Source organism: Saimiri boliviensis, chromosome 11, assembly GCF_048565385.1.
Source record: "Saimiri boliviensis isolate mSaiBol1 chromosome 11, mSaiBol1.pri, whole genome shotgun sequence".
NCBI classification, from domain to species: domain Eukaryota; kingdom Metazoa; phylum Chordata; class Mammalia; order Primates; family Cebidae; genus Saimiri; species Saimiri boliviensis.
The window spans coordinates 6,107,080-6,124,083 of record NC_133459.1 but is presented as its reverse complement, the minus strand read 5'-3'; the positions used below and the strand labels follow the sequence as shown (position 1 = coordinate 6,124,083).

Here is a 17,004-nt window from a genome sequence, read left to right as displayed (position 1 = left end):
ATGGGGTTTTCTCAAAGCATTATCTATTTAGCTGATGGCCCTGAAGTGTTTCATTTAGCTGGAAATCGTGCTTGGTCCATTTCCCAGATCTCACTGACATTATGAGAAGCCGGCAAAATGTGTCTGGCAGCAGAGCAGTTCAGCAACCCGTCACCTCGAGTCACAGTCCTGTCGCCCCTGTTTGGAAAGCAGACAGTTCAGACGACTCTGAGAAGGCAGAGTCACTGCTGCCTCCCAGGCAAGTAAGGATTACAGGAAACCTGTGTGTGTGCCTGTGTGTGTGTGTGTGCGCGCGCGCGCGTGTGTGTGTGCATATGCATGTACGTGTGTGTGCGTGTGCGCGCGTGCATGTGCTTGTGTGTGTGCATGTGCGTGTGCATGTGTGCGTGTGTATGTAAGCAGCCCCTGCACATACATTTTGAAGGAAGGCAGCGGTCACCCATGGCACAAGGCAGTCACCATCCTCCCTGACCATGGGATAAAACCTTGCCAATCCTTTATCTTACTTAATCCTCCGACTCGGGCAGGATTTCATTATCCCCAAACGATTTCTGAGAAAGCCAAAGCTTAGCCGATTCACGTGGCCCCAACCCCACAGCCAGCGAGGAGCAGGGCTGAAACTGTAACTCGGCACTGTCTAAATCCTAAGGCCAGGCTCTCACGGAGACCCCAGTGTCCCCTCCCCGTTCCATGGGCCTGTAGAGGTGCTTCACGGCGCATTCACAGGTCTGCCTGGTACCATATAAAGAAGAACCAAGTCCCATCACCAAGGAAATTTGCAGAATTCTCAGTGAAACACAGTGGAACAGGCTTGATTCTGGAGGGTATTTCTGGAGGCCTTCAAAGGCTAATGCACGCAGTGGAAACCCCAAAGCCGGAGCAATGGCTCTGCTTGTGAAAGCCCCCGAAGGCAAGACCCGGAGCGTGTTACCAGTTCTCTAAGTCTCACACAGTCTCTGGCACAAGGTAGGAGAATGCAATACCCATGGAGTGCATGAATGAATGAATGACGAATGATATGAGCAAGTAAATAAACGCCGTGAATGAGAGTTCTGTCTAAAGATTTAGAAACTAAGAATAAGGCTCTGGGGAAAGTCCCCAGCATCTCTTCGGTCACAGAGAATTCCTGCAGCCCAAGCTCCTCCCGTGGAACCCGGCCCTTCCTCCGTGGCCTCCAGTGTTCCACGTGATGGATTCTGAGAAAGCCAGGCCATTCATCTGTGCTGGTGCCGTGCGGGCCTTCAGCGCTTCCTGCCCCTGGCTCTCCCACCTGGTGGGCTATCAGAGGGATTCCCTGTGAGGACACAGCAGAAGCTGACTGGTACAGGTGGGAGGGGGACCTGCTGGGCCCAGCCGGAGGGGCCTAGAGAGTGGGAGGCAGAAGGGCCTCAGTGAGCGTGGAGACCTCTCCCCATATGTCCTCATCCTCTCGACCATTTCCTCTCCACATCCAGGCACTCGTGGGAAGTTAAAACCCAAAGTTGGACCCATGGTGCCAGGTCAGGGATAGCAGGTGCCACCTGGGTGCCTGAGCACAATTCCTTTCACTCTGACTCAGCCTAAGATTGGCTCTGATTTTGAAAATGCAGCTTGGATGTTGGCTGTGTCCCATTGGAGCTGTCTGAGGCCTCTGCCCCTCCTCTGGAGAGACCCAAAGCCACAGGGCCTACGTGGTCCCTTTTGCTGGAACCCACAGAGAACAAGAGAAGATGGGGCGGCACCCTGGGGACACCAGGTGACAAGACTCACCAGTGGTCTTGGAGGAGACAGAAGCCATCTCAGGGATCTGAACGCTCCTGGTAATGAGGTATCCACCCAGGGAAAAAATAGGCCAGGCCAGGATCCCCCAGCGCACAGCAGGGGAGACACAGCCCAGCAGAAGGCGGGTTTGTAAGTGGAACTTTCCCAGCGTGCCTGGCCTCTTTCCATTATTCCTCTGAGCCCAAAGCATAGATACGTTACGGCTTTCCCTGTCCTTCGAGGGGGCCTGGGATTTCTCTACTATAATAATTCATAGGTGGTCTATTTCCAGAACAAAGATACTCCATTTATTCATCTCACCAACATTCTTGACCCCCTGCAGTGAGCCAGGCAAGGCGCATTCCCTAAGCCAGGCAGAGCTGAATCTGACTCAGGTTTCCAGTTTTGTATGAAAACTATACAAATATGGTTGGCTGGCATCTTAGCTCAGGCTTCCATAACGAAGTACCAGAGGTATCACCCATGATTTAAGCAGCAGACATTTGTTTCTCACGGGTCTGGAGACTGGAAGTCTGAGATTGAGATGCCAGCCAGTTTAATTCTTGGTGAGGGCCCCCTTCCTGGCCTGCAGATGGCCACCTTCTCACTGTGTCCTCACAAAGTAGAGAGGGAGAGAACTCTGGTATCTTTCTCTCTCTCTCTCTCTCTCTTTTTTTTTTTTTTTTTTTTTTTTTTGGTAGAGATGGGGTCTCCCTATACTGCCCAGGCTGGTCTCAAACTCACAGCTTCCAGCAATCCTCCTGCCTCAGCCTCCCAAAATGCTAGGATTACAGATGTGAGCCACCACATGAGGCCTCTCTTCCTCTTCTTATAAGGGTACTAATCCTACCATGGGGTCCCACCCCCATGACTTCATCTAAACTTCATTACCTCCCAAAGGCTCCATCTCTAAAGACTATTACATTGGGGTTAGGGCTTCAGCATATGGATTTTGGAGGAACACAGATATTCAGTCCATAGACGATGGTGAGTCTCCTTTTTTTTTTTTTTAAGAAAAACTTCAAAAATCAGGAGAGAGCACAGATACAGTCCCCCACTACCACAAATGATGCAGTGACTTTCCCACGTTTGGGGAAATCACAGAGGTCAACACATCTGGCGTGCAATGGTTAAGCCTCACCCTGGAAGACCACCTTCAGGACCCTAGTCCGTCTCCCCTGCCAGGTAAGCATGGTGGGTCGCTTCTTGATAAAGACCTACAAGCAAAAACAGGTATCAGCTGCCAGGTCACACTCACCCCTGGCAGCAGGATGGCAATGCTTCCTTCAATATGCCACAATAGTAAAAGCCTCGTTGAGTCCAACCCCATAAACACAGAAACTGAAAACGTGCCAGTATTTGGCTGAAGTGTCTACGAGAAAGGGCTGGCTAAAAAGACACGTGGTGTAAACAGGCTTACAGGGGAGATACTTAACCTTCCTAAGAGAGCAGACCTTTTAAAGATATCCTCAAGATTCCGTCGTGTACAGTTAACATGAAAAGATGGTGTTAATAACAGACTTGAATTACTGTTGACTCAAAATTGATCTAACTGCACCACATCTCCTAAAATACCACGTAAGGGACTTCCAGGTCGCCACAGTAATGATAGTCACAAAAACTCAAATCTCCCAATGCATCCTCCAGAAACTGCACAGATCAACAAGAACAAAAGCAACCACACAAATCCGACAGTTCTCACCTGACTGGAAAAAAGAGCCGCTATCAACTTCAAATCACCCGTAAGTACAAAAATAAACACCAATGTCTTCAGTTCCCACCCGAAACTTTTATAACAAGCAAGGGGACGAGAGCGGTCCAAAAGCCAACGAAGACAGAAGTCGAGCACGGAGAATTTGGGAATAAATTACAATTACCTGAAGAAAGAGAAAGTACATCCTAAGGGGGAGAAAATACTAAAAATGAATCTAGAATTTAAAGGCAGGCAGGGACAGCATTAGAAAATGTGCTGGGGAGGGAGGGAGAAGCCAGATGTGGGCATTTAGAATTCTGCAAAACAAAAATAATGATACATCCAAGGACCCTCAACAACTCCTGCCCCTCCCGCAAAGCCAGTTGTAAGGAAACCGCACTACGCTGCACTGACAGAAGGGGGAGCTCTTGAACTAAAAATCGCACGAAGCACTCAATGTGGAGATACAAGCGGTCTTCATCTACAGGAGGCTATAAAAGAAGAAAAAGGAAAATGAGGATACGAAAGAGTTCAGCGGGTGGAAATCACCCCAAAATACAACCACAAGGTGGAGGGGGAGGAACTGTGACATAACGTGACAAACTGAATTAAAAACCTCAACAATGCCTTTTAAAAATATCCTCACCACTTGTACATGAAAAGATCAAATAACATTATAAGGGCAAGAGAGGCAGTTGTCAGCCTTCTCAAAAAACAACCCAGAAGGCAAGGCAAGGACGGGGCAGCAGCTCAAAGATTTTACATCCAGCTCAAAGATTTTATATCCAGCGAAGCAGACCCTCAAATATCAGAGGTACAGAATAAGAGTTTAAAATACAGAAGAACTGAGAAAGTGATGCACCCACGGGCGCCTCTGAAGAAATCTTCTAAAGAATGAACTTTATCCAACCAGAAGATGACTGGGAACTCTTTGGCAAAGGAGCTTAAGAAGAACATTTAATATATTTACTGATGGACCTAAATGAAGTGCGTAACTAAGGTGAGGAGAATCATACATAGATGATAGATTTTTGTCAACTACAAAATGATAGGAATCAAGAAAAGGAAAAATAAAACCGGAATAAGCTCAATGATGGTTGTACAGGCAACAGGTGGGAGTCAAGAGACTCCACTAATTAGAAAAAACCAAATGGCAAACATTAGTAAGAGACTAATGGGATTTTTAAAGGTAATGAGTACAAAGGTACCCATTAGAATAAAAATGAGAATTTCTTACATATAAAGAGAAATTAAATGAGCATACAAAATGCAACATGTAGAAAAAACAAGTACAGCAAGTAGAACATAACACACATAGCATTAATTACATGAAACAATATACATATTGGACATATAAATAAAAGTGAATGGGCCTAACTTACTTATGAAAATAAAAGACTTTCAATTTGGCTTAAAAAGAAAGATCCAACTATATGTTATACATGAGACATACCTTTTAAAAGAGCGTATTAGTCCATTCTCACACTGCTATAAAGAACTGCCTGAGACTGGGTAATTTATTAAAAGAAAGAGGTTTGACTGACTCACAGTTCCATATGGCTGGAGAGGCCTCGGGAAACAGAACGGTGGCAGAAGAGGATGCAAACACGTCCTTCATCACATGGCGGCAGGAGGGAGAAGTGCCGAGCAAAGAGGAGAAGCCCCTTATAAAACCATCAGATCTCGTGAGAACTCGCTCACTATCACGGAAACAGTATGGGGCAAACTGTCCCCATGATTTAATTTTCCCCACCTGGTCCTGTCCTTGACACGTGGGGATTATTACAATTCAGGGTGAGATTTGGGTGGGGACACAGAGCCAAGCCATATCAAAGATTCAGAAAGCCTAAAACTAAGAAGGATGGCAAAGATATATGAGGCAAATAAATGCAAATAACAGAACAAGTATTGCAATCTTGATATCAAAGTAGAGTAAGTATAATTTAAGAGAAAACATTAATTACAACACTTTCTAATGCTAAAAATCACATTCCACAATAAAAATATAACCGTAATGAATATTAGTGCACCAAACAAGACTACAATTACCTTTATGAGATAGGAAATTGTAGAAAATAAAGGCTGGGTTTGGTGGTTCACGCCTGCAATTTGAGAGGCCAAGACTGGTGGATAACTTGAGGTCAGGAGTTCAAGACCAGCCTGGCCAACATGACAAAAACCCCATCTCTACTAAAAACACAAAAATTAGCCAGGGTGGGGGTGCCTGCCTGTATGTAGTCTTAGCTACTTGGGAGGCTGAAGCATGAAGATTGCTGCCTGTATGTAGTCTTAGCTACTTGGGAGGCTGAAGCATGAAGATTGCTTGAACCCAGGAAGCAGAGGTTGCAGTGAGCCGAGATCATACCACTACACTCCAGCCTGGGTGACAGAGTGAGACTGTCACACCACACACACACACACACAGACACAGACACACACACACACACACACACACACACACACACACACACACACATCCTGTAGGAAATATAGATGAAAACACTAGGAATAGTTTGTTTACTACGCCGCCGTCAGCATAAAAGAAACCAGGTAGACAAAAAATAAGTAAGGACACAGAGCCCTAAATAATATAATCAATTCCCTTGACAAATCAATTTGTCACTGATAGGGTTTGCATTTGTGTCCCTACCCAAATCTCATGTCAAATTGTAATCCCCAGTGTTGGAGAAAGAGCCCGGGGGAGGTGACTGAATCATGAGGGCGGATTTCCCCCCTTCTGTTCTCTCCATAGTGAGTGAGTGCTCAGGAGATCCAGGTGTTTGGAAGTGTGTTGCACCTCCCACTTTGCCCTTTTCCTCCCACTCCAGCCATGTGAGACGCCTCTGCTTCCCCTTTGCCTTCCACCATGATTGTAAGTTTCCTGAGGCTTCCCCAGCCATGCTTCCAGCAGAGCCTGTGGCACTGTAAGCCAATAAAACTTCTTGTTTTCATAAATTACCCAGTCTCAGGTAGTTCTTCATAGCAATGTGGGAGCAGATTAAGACAGTCACGCTTCATACTTTTTCTTTGAATTCCCTAACGGTAGATAGGAAATCTACTACACCTTCCCCTTAAGTACACATTGAATGTCAACAAAAATTGGTCACATGTTAGGCAATAAATCATCAATGCCTTTCATAAAATAGAAATGTTACAAAGAAAAGTTTTCTGATCAGTCTAATAAAACTGCAAAATAATGTTGAAAATCTTTTTTAAACTAAAGCAATAGAAATTCCAAAAATGTACATGTGATCAGTAAAACACTACAAACCAGGCCAGGCACGGTGACTCACACCTGTAATCCCAGCACTTTGGGAGGCTGAGGAGTTTGAGGTCTGGAGTTTGAGACCAGCCTGGCCAACATGGTGAAACCCAGTCTCTACTAAAATTACAAAAATTAGCTGGGTGTGGTGGTACATGCTTGTAGTTCCAGCTACATGGAAAGCTGAGGTAGGAGAATCGCTTGAACCTAGGAGGCAGAGGTTGCAGTGAGCTGAGATTGTGCCACTGCACTCCAGCCTGGGCAACAGAGTGAGACTCTGTCTAAAAAAATAAATGATAAAATAAAATAAAAATAAATAAAAATAATCACTTTTCAACAATTGGTGCTAGAGCAGTTGGACATCCCCAAATTTAAAAAAAAAAGAAAAGAAAAGAAAAGAAAAAAAAAACCCTCTACTGAAGTCTTCTCCAAACCCACAAAAACTAATTCAGAATGGACAAAGGGCTTAAGACATAGGAGAAAAATTGGGAACTAGGGCTAGGCAAAGGGTTCTTAGACTTAACACCTAAAGCACAACACATAAAAGGAAAAATGGGTAAACTAGATTTCCTCAAATTAAAAAAAGACTCTGTTAACAGGACGCAAAAGAAGATACAAATCAGGAGAAAATATTTGCAAACCACCTATCAGACAAATGACTGGTATTTGGGATATAAAGAGAACCCTCAAAACTTAATAAAAAATAACATAATCCAATTAGAAAATGGACAAAAGACTCCAACAGGTAATTCACCAAAGTGAATATACAGATGGCAGGTAATTCAGAATATACAACAGGTAATTCACCAAAGAGAATAAACACAAGACAAGGTGTTCAACATCATTAGCCAATTAGAGAAATGCACATTGAAACCACAATCAGATAACATTACATACCTATCAGGTTAGCTAAAATAAAAAATAGTGCCAACACCAAATGCTGAGAAGGATGTGGAGAAATGGAATCATCCGTACATCGCTTGTGGGCATATAAAGCACAGCAACTCTGAAAAGTACTTTGGCAGATTCTTTAAAAACCAAATAGGTAGTTACCATGTAATCCAGCGACTGCATTCCTAGGCATTTGCCTCAAAGAAATGAAAATCCATGATCACACAAAAACCTGTACACAAATGTTTATAGATACTTTATATGTAATTGCCAAGAACTAGAAACACCCAGATGCCCTTCAATGCATAAACAGCTGAACAAACAGTAGCACATTCTATGGTATACCCCTCAGCGATAAGAAGAAATAAACTATTAATACATGCAACAATCTAGAGGAATCTCGAGGCAATTATGCTGCGTCAAAGTAGCTAATTCCAAAAGGCAATTTATTGTATGATTCCATTCTTGATATAAAAATTATAGACATAGAGAACAGATTAGTGGTTGCAAAGAGTCAAAGAGGGTGTAGGAGAGGGGAGGAAGTGGGCGTGATAAAAAGAGCATGCTGCACCACCCCTGAGGTGAGGGAAACGCTCTGTACTGTAACTGTGCCAACAGTTAAGGTACAAGGATCCTGGCTGTGACACTCTACTATTTTCAAGATGTTACTATTGAGAAAAACAGCGCAAAGGATGCATGGATCATCTCTCTGTATTAGTTCTTACAACTGCATGTGAATGAACAGTTTTCTTGAAATAGAAAGTTTAATTTAAAAAAAAATTGCAATGTGCAAAGGAGTATTTATAGTAGCTGTCTTTCACTTAGTTAAGAAAAAAAAAAGGAGAAAATAAGAAAATACACATGTACCTGCTTATCTCAGCAAAGAAACACAAAACAGATAAGGAGATAAAAATGAGCGTGGTCACCCATGGGGCGGAGGGGTGGGGGCAGTGACACATCGCTGGATCTAGCTTTTTTGCAGTTCTGATTTTTATAAACATCTTAATGTTTTCCATCCTAAAAAAAAAAAAAAATCAACAAGGATGCGGAGAGACCCTAAGATAGAACACAAGCCAAAAACCAAAGAGCCTAATTATATTTTATTTCCAAAAATAATATAACCAGAGAGAAAGGGGGTGGAGATTAATCTAAAAGGCTTATGAACACAGTATTTTGATTATATGCCCTCAGACTAAAGAGAAAGTGCTACAAACAAATGCTGAACTCTAGCTGGTAGGTTTGCTTTCTTCAGCTAACTCTTATTTCATTACTTTATTTTAGGATGTAGACAATAACACGTTCCGGAAAATTTCTCCATGTTGAAAAGGAAAGTGCCATATAGGGAAAGATGAAAGGCCAGGATGTACCCCGTGTAGACTAGAATTGGGGTCATCGTGAGTGCATGGTTTTACACACACATCCATGAATGCAGATGTTTAGGAGTAGGGGTAGATGTATATGTGTTTGTGTACCTATGAATGTATCCTCACACATGCATTGCTCAACTTCTACTATGAGAGAGAGTGACGAGGGCAATGGCATACTCCTTGCAAGGAACATAGCTGGAATCCAGAAACCCTTCTCTGCTGAAAGGAGGCAGGGCTCATTAGAGATTCAGCTAATCCCAGGGTTGGTGCAAAGGAAGTGGAAGGCAACCTTGGGACATTTTGCTGGGCCAGAAAAAAAGGAAGTGCTCCAAGAATGATGGGTGAAATGAACCCCTGATAACAATCAACATCGCGGCTGAATCTCAAAATCATGATCATGAGTGAAATCGCCCTCATACAAAAGAATGCATATTGCACATGTTCCATTTAGATGAAGTGCTAGAACAGGTAAACTAATCTACGGTGAGAACAAAATCAGAACAGTGGTTGCTGCTGAAGATGATGGGACTAGAACTGGTTAGAAAAGAACACGAAAGAACTTTCCGGACTGGCTGCGATGCTCTACAACTTGATAGGGGTTTGAGTCGCACAGGTGCACGCATTGGTCAAAGCCTGCTTGATGGTACCCTTGCTATCTGTACTTTGCTCTGTAAGTAACTTTTACCGAGTAAAAGAACTGTGAATAAGCGTTAAAGTCTAGACGCCCTCACACCTGCCAATGCGTTTATGGATGAAGTGTGCTGTCATCTGCAACTCACTTTGAAATGCAATTTAAACACAAGATGCATTGCTGGGTTGATAGCTGAATAGATCTGTGATAAAGACATCATGATAAAATGTTAACTAAAGAACCTAGGTGATAGGCACATGAGTGGTCATTGAAAAAAATCTGTTAAGTGTCTGTATGTTTGAAGTTTTTCATAATAAAATGTTGTGGAAAAATATTGTGGGGATTTGTCAAAAGGACACAGTAGCCAAATGGAAAGGGCTCCCACTGCCAAATCTGTGACAATATAACCACCAAAATAACTAAGTTATAAACCAGTGGATAAATATATAACCCAATGAATGTAACTCAGTCAACATAATCTAGTCAATGTAACTCACTAAGATAGGAATACATGAGTCCGTATGGGTATAAACAAATCAGTCAGTAAATAAATAAACGTAAGAAAGCAAAAGTTTTTCAATTTGATACAGAGTATGAAACAATAAATAAATTTAGAGAAAAATCGCCATCTGGCATGCATTCTAATAATTGATTCAGGCAAGAATTATCAATGGATGCTAAAACAAGGGGTAAAAGTTTAATGAAATACAAGCTACTTACACAGACCTGTTTTTCCATAAAATGCTAATGAATTACAAAGGGAATAAACAATAACTTTCACTGAAGAAAGGTAGCAGATACCACTCTAACCCATGATCCAAGTTAACAGGCCCAGAAAAGAGGTAGCCAACCACGAACCTTCTAATACCAGGCACTAAGAACAACCCAGCGTCACTTCCACGGCATTCCCGAATCTAGTCCTAAGGAAACATGACAAACCCCAGCTAAAGGACAGTCTACAAAATAACTGGCCTGTATGCTTCAGAAATGGCAAGGTCATGAAAAAGAAAGAGTGAAGAACTGATTGACAGAGATTACAGGGATGTGGAAACTAAATCGAATGTGAGATCTTGGATTCGATCCTAGAACAGATGATTGCTTTTATTACATTTTGCTAAAAAGGATACTACTGGTTGCAGGAATAAAGTCTACAGATTGAATAATGACGCATCACTGCTATTTTCCCGACTTGGATGATTGCGCTGGCTTATGCAAGAGAATGTCCCAGTTCTCAGGATATACACATTGAAGTGTTTCGGGTTAATGGGGCATCATGTCTGAAACTTACTTTCATATGGTTCAGTTATGTACATGTACAGACACAGAATGATAAGGCAGATATGATAAAATGTTAACTTCAGGGGAATCTGGGTGAAGGGCATATAGGATTTCTTCATTTTATTCCTATGACTTTTCTAAAATCTGGAAATGACTTAAAAATAAAACATTAACAAAAAATTCAATGCTGTATAACATCAGAATTCTCTATTCTTTCCTGGTCCAAACTGGGGAGGTTCTATGGACTCAGAAATCTCTAAGGACTAAGAACTTCTGTGGCCATCTGACAGTCACTGGAGTGTCAACGTTCAAGTCATTAACCAGAAGCCAACCAGCCACCACAACCTGTGAAGTAGGTAGGTGATGCTCTTGAGCTGAAGAACGAGGTTGTTTCGTACATTACTCTGGCCAATTCCAACAGACCGTTGCTGACAGAGCTCTGGATTCTCTCAAAAAGAGTGCCAAGAACAGACCTGACAGCTGCCTCCCCCTCCCAGTCCTGGAACCACCATCAAAGATGCAATTAATAATCCAAGGGCGAGACTCCTCTTTCTCACACAGCCTCAGATATGAATCAACCCCAAAGTGTTAATAGATCAACAGTTATCGCTAATACCAAATACAATTTGCATTTGAGATGACATCTGCAATATTTTAAAAGCCAAAGTCTAAAACAACAAACTTGGCAGTTTTTCTGAGTAGCAATTAACACAGTGACTAATCCTATCAAGGAGACAGTAATTGGCATGGAGACATCCTTCTCACACCAGCAACAGGTTGAAAAACTTAATCCTAACCTCTATTTAACAGCATAGACTCTAGAGCATCTCTGCGCATCAAGGAAACTAAAGCAATTATTAAGGACAAGGGTAATTACCCTACAGTTTCAACAAAAAAATAGAAGTATTCAAACGACAATCACATAGGAAAAGGGTGGGGGCTGGAATCATGGTTAGAGGCTATTTCTGTATCACGGCCAGGCCAGGAATATACTAGGGTACTTCCATGGCCCCACCCAGGTCAGAGAGTCGGCCACAGCCCCATGCCAGCCAGTCTACCCAGCAGTGGCCACTCTAGCATGCAGCTTTCTACACAAAGAGCTCAAGTGCTGATCTAGTCAAGCAGGAGGTCCCAAGGATTTGACATGCGGAACAACGCACATCATCAACCTAGTCCCTTCGACATCATCTGAACCTATGTTTATTCTCAGTCCACAAACTCAATTTATTCTCCGCAAGTGTGATGCCCTTCCCAGAATCTGTCTAAAGCTTACCCATCCTTCAAGGCTCAGCTATGGTTCTAGGAAACAATCCTAACCCACTACAGCTCTCAGTGAACACGGGGTAATTTAAACCCCTCTCCTCTGACCCACAAGAGCCAAACACAGAGGTGTCCACATTGACTCATTGTTTCCTGTGGTCTGGCTTGATTTGCACCTTCAATAGAATCACAAGGTTTTCCAGAGTCAAGCCCTTACGCTATGCAGCCTTCGTATCACCTAGCACAGGAATAGACAAACATAAAATTCTGGCAACAATTTCACAGCATCTTAGATGCTCAACAGGGTACCCAGTACTCAACAGGGCAAAGGGAGAAAGAGGCTGTGTGTGTATATGTGTGTTTGTGTATGTGTGTGTGTGTGTGCATTTTGACTGACCTGACCATTGCAGACCTTTCAGTGAAGTACGTGATATGCGTTTACCTAGTGAACGAACAAATGAATGAATGAGTGCAGAATGAACAAACCAAAGAACAACCAGCTCTCATGAGCCTGGACCAGTTTGCTTGGTAGGTTAGCAAGTGTATCCAGTAAGGTCAAGGCTATGGACAAGATGTCTGCACAAGCCAGCTGGCTTCTCCCAGAAAGCACTGCCTGATGGAAGCCCGGTCTACACCCGCAATGCTGCCCAGCTGCCTGGAGGGTGGGCTGTTGGCCACAAGAGGACAAGCTTGGAGAGAGACGCCTCCAGCGCTGAAGGGATGTGCTGCCCTTTTTTTATAAAGTGGATGACATGGCACTTTATGGAGCATGGAAACTTCTTATCCGTATGCTGTAACCAAACCTTAGTGAGAACCCCAGTTTTGCTGGGCAGCAGAATGAGGGAATTGCTCACGGAGGACCTGCGGTGAGTGGGCACTTTGCTTTAAAATGCCCAGTAGAGGTAGCAGGGCCCCAAACACTAAAGGAAGACAAGAGCTCTTATTTCAGGAAGACTGGGGAGATAAAGGCAGGTCTCAGATCCACGAGGTACCAGGAGCTCGGAATAGACCATACCATACGGAGAAGCACAGAGCTGGTGATTTGGGCATGAGAAATAAGGGAGGAGCACGTGGGTCAAGGCCACAACTGGACCAGTCACTGGTCTTAAGACCCAGGATCCTGCAATGTCCCCCTTAGAAAGAAGGCGGATACTACAGCCACCTGCTAGGCCTGGAACAGGGCTCCAAGGTCAACTTTCAGTTGCTGGTGATCGTGTCGGTTAGAAAAACGGAGTGCATTTTTTTCGGTGGTATGTACATTTTTATCAGGATGAAATCAGCTTTTGAAAACAAGAAGAAAACATTCAATGACAGATTTTCCTCCTGAATTTGTAATATAATATGAAGGAAGAGATGTGTCCTTTTCTTTCTACATTGATTTTATATAGACCTCCCGGTCAGCGTCAGCAGCCTGGCCCTTGACACACTCGGTGGATTATCACTGGTGTTATCCAGCGATACCATCTCACGTAAACGCGCATCCTCTCCCAAGTGGGTGGGAAGTCCCACGAGGTGGGGAGCTGGGTCTTACTCATCACTAAGCCCTGTTCAGAGCCCCCCCAAAGTGTCAGGTACAAGATGCTACTCAGTGGATGCTGATTGTTGATAATTATATAACAGATATAATGCAAGTAAGTCAGCAAAGAAAATCCTCTAGGAGGCCAGTCCCAAGGCTGGACGCTCCTCAGCTAACAAAGTGTTGAATTTTTACAGAAGTGCATTTCCTTCTCAGGAGACTAGGAAAGCAGCATTGCAGTTCTCAGCTCCTACCAGCAGCCACGTGTTTCTGAATGAGAGGAGAGCACTTAGAGGAGGCAGGCTGGGGGAGGGATGTGCAATCCACCGAGACTCTGTCCGTGTGGGAAGCAGCATTTGGGTCAGAGTTTGGAAACCAAGGACGTAAGAACAGTCATTAAAAAGCATGCTTCTGTGCCACTTGCAATCCCTCAGACTGACAAAACTTAAGCATTGACAATAGCTAATGTTGGTAAACACATGAAGAGACAGAGGCTCCCACATTACAGAAAGGAGTGAGAACTGATGTCACGCCTTTGGAAAACGACATGACAAGTTCAACAAATGGGAAACAATCTAAATGTCCATCCCAATACAAGCAGATAAATATCCTGTGATATATTTATATAATGGAATAGTACACAGCGGTGAAAGTAACAGAGCTACAAACAGCCACAAAGATGAATCTCAGGAAAATACACTGGAAAAACCCATTTATAACTCCAACACACAAAAAGGGATTCAGTAAACTAGCAGAATATAAAATTGGCACTCAGAAATCAGTACTATAAAGAAACTTCCACGTACAGTGGCAACAACAAAGATAAACTATTTAGAAATACGTTTAGAGAGGTAAGTGCAAAACCTCCATGAGAAAACTTTTGAAAACTAACGTATGACACAAAAGTATTCCTCAGCGAATGGGAAGACATAAATTGTACTTGGATGAGACAACTCAATATCACCACGATGCCAGTTCTCCCTAAGTTAATTTATAAATGTAATGCAATTTTATGGAGCTAGACAAATTGATACTATAGTTCATGAGGGAAAATTAACCTTCAAGAATAGCCAGGAAAACAGAAAAGCCTCAATGGCAACATAAGCCCTACCAGACATTAAAAACACTAAAAGTCTTCATAACTAAAACAGTGTATGCTGGTGTCTCAGTAGACAGAGAAGTGAAGTAGAAGAGGCCCAGATATGCCCCAACCACATTTGGAAATTTCGTATATGATAAAGGCAGCCTCTAAAATTACTGGAGAAAACAGATGTTTTTAAATACATGCTGCTGGAACAACTGAATAACAATTAAAAAAAATTAAATCCATTATCTCCTACCAAGCACAATAATGAATCCAAAATGAACCAAAGATTAAATGTAAAAAAAAAAAAATGAAACCATACAAGTACTAGAAGAAAACTGGGTTAATTCCTTTTTGACTTTGATGTAGAAGGAAGTTTTCTTACTATGACTGAAAAAATATGCAGTAAAAGATTGATGAATAGGACTACACAGAAATAAAAAGTATTTTCACAGAAGACACATCTGATATTCAAAGACACAAAAAGGTTAAAAAGATGAAAATAAATATATCATGCAAACACAAGAAATCTGGAGTCGCTATACCATGTGGACACAATAGACTTTAAAAGAATGTTACTAGAGAAAGAAGGACATTCCGTAACAATAAAAGGGTCAATCTATCAGAAAGATGTAACAATTATAAACACAATGCACCTAATAACAGAGCACCCAAATACACGAAGAAAAAGTGGATAGAAATGAAGATAAAGGTACACCATCCAATAACAGTATTTGGAGGCTGGGAGCAATGGCTCACGCCTGTAATCTCAGCACTTTGGGAGGCCGAGGTGGGTGGATCGCCTGAAATCCGGAGTTCAAGACCAGCCTGACCAACATAGTGAAACCCCATCTCTAGTGAAAATACAAAATTAACCAGGCATGGTGGCACATGACTGTAATCCTGACTACTCGGGAGGCTGAGGCAGGAGAATCGCTTGAACCTTGGAGGCCAAGGTTGCAGTGAGCTGAGAGTGGACACTACACTCCAGCTTGGGCAACAAGAGTAAAACTCCATCTCAAAAATAGTAATAGTATTTGGAGACTGCAATACTCCAGTTTCAATAATAGACAGAACAACTAGATAGCATATTGGCAAGAAGGCAGAAGATCTGAACTATACGACAACCCAACAAACTAACGTACGTTTCTAGAGCACTCCACTCCACCCAAGAATAGTGTACACATTTTTCTTAAGGGTACATGGAACATTATTCAGGATACACCATCTTCAGGGCCACAAACATACCTCAATAAATGTAAAAGGATAGAAATAATACGAAGTATGTTTTCCAACCACAATGAAATGAAATTAGAAATCAGTAGCAGAAAAATAATTGGAAAAACTCACAAATATGTATAAATTAAACACATTCCTACATAACCAATGCTTTAAAGAAGACATCAAATGGGAAGCCAGAAAATACAGATACTGGTGAACATGAAGATACAACATACCATAACTTATGGGATACTGCGAAACATCCCCTCCAAAAAAACTATAAAAGAAACAGGAAAAAAAAATGTAAAGGAAGAAAAATCTTAAATTAATAACTAATGTTCCACTTTAAGACTGGAACAAGAGCCACAAACGAATCCAAAAGTAAGCAGAAGGAAGAAAATAATAAATGTTACTGTGGAAATTAAAGACATGAGAACAGAAAAATAAAATTGATGAAACAAAAAGCTTATTCTTTGAAAATGTCAAAATCAGCAAATCTTTAGATTGACCGAGAAGAAAAAAAAGAGAAAATTCAAATAACTAAAGGCAAAAATGAGAACAGGGACAGTATTATCAACGTTACAGAAATGAAAATGACTACAAAGGAATACTATGAACAACTGTACACCAACAAATTAGATAGCTTAGATGAACCAACTCCTAGAAAGACCCCAAACTACTAAAACTGACTCAAGAAAAAATAGATGGTCTGAATATATTAATACCTATAACAAATCAAAAGACTAAATTGGTAATTTAAAAAAAAAAAAACTACCTACAAAGAAAAACCCATGAATTCTACCAAACATGTAAATAATAATTAATGCCATTCTTTGCAAACTCTTCCAAAAAATATGAGAGAACATTTTCCAATTCACTTTATGAAACCTGTATTACTCTGATACCAAAACTAGACAAAATCATTATAAGAAAATTATTCACCAATACCTCTTATGAGTGTGGATACAAAAATCCTCAACAAAATACTAGCAAACTGAATCCAGCAACATGTGAAAAGAATTACATACGATGGGCCGGGCGCGGTGGCTCAAGCCTGTAAT

The 17,004-nt window shown here is 42.0% G+C and overlaps 1 protein-coding gene and 1 non-coding gene across 19 annotated transcripts in view; both read right to left on the bottom strand.

Annotated features, from left to right (window-relative positions):
* CAMTA1 (calmodulin binding transcription activator 1) overlaps positions 1 to 17,004 on the bottom strand; it is a 964,942-nt gene that overhangs the window by 528,991 nt on the left and 418,947 nt on the right. The gene's annotated exons all lie outside the window — the stretch shown is intronic.
* LOC120366271 (U1 spliceosomal RNA) lies at positions 2,770 to 2,933 on the bottom strand. Its single transcript, XR_005581000.2, has one exon. It is a non-coding gene; the product is annotated as a U1 spliceosomal RNA (small nuclear RNA).